We start from the raw sequence: 901 nt of genomic DNA, 5'->3' as shown, positions 1-901 counted from the left end.
GGGGGGGGGAGTGCAATGGAAAAAAAAAGGTGACTTTCCACGCATGCGCACGCACCTGACCCCCCCTATCCTTCCCCTTCCCCCCCCCCACCTCTGGACTTCACGCATTCATAGGTTCCCCCGTCGCCAGCTCAGTGATCCCCGAGCCGTCGCAGGGAGAGGCTGTGCGTGCGGTCCGCTCTGTGAAACCTTCGTCGCGTCGCCACGTCCTCCTGAAGACTCGCTTTGTTTGATTTGTCTTCGACACGTTCTTCGTGCCTTGAGGCGGTGGTTTACCCTTCTGAATATGGAGGATTTATTTTCTTATTTGACGGGAAATGTGTTAGTTTTATAAAAAATTAAAAAAAGGATTTGAGGAGTTACTGTAGTTTTCAATTCAAGAATTTCGAAGTAGCGTGTTATTCATTAGCGTGACAGTGGAGTCAAATTAGCATACGGATTATACATTTATAAACGCGTGAAGACGTTCCTGCGAAGGAAATAAACAATAATAACGAAGTGAAAGAGAGATTCCAAGAGAAGAAATGCAAACCTTATGAAAATTACGAGTGATGCGATGAAATAGAGGTTTATTCTTGAAAGAAAACTAGAAACAATTGATCTGTGTTTAAATTACGTGCTAAAAATACATATATAAAAAAAACTGACCTACATTTTACCAAATATAGTGACTACAAACTTGAAACATATATAGTAAAAAAGATACATACACGTAAATACCAAAAAATCGAATTAAAGGTGTATAGAAAAAATAGAATTAAAGTTAAACAGAATAAAAGAGTGATGAAAGGACACAGTACCCGAAGAGACACGACGCGAGGGAAGATGAATGTTGCAACAGCGTTCTTCGTGCAACTTGGCGTCACGCTCACGGTCAACTTGTTCTGCTGTTCTGCCAGCC

The sequence above is a fragment of the Penaeus monodon genome, chromosome 31, assembly GCF_015228065.2.
Source record: "Penaeus monodon isolate SGIC_2016 chromosome 31, NSTDA_Pmon_1, whole genome shotgun sequence".
NCBI lineage: Eukaryota > Metazoa > Arthropoda > Malacostraca > Decapoda > Penaeidae > Penaeus > Penaeus monodon.
This window is presented reverse-complemented; position numbering follows the sequence as displayed.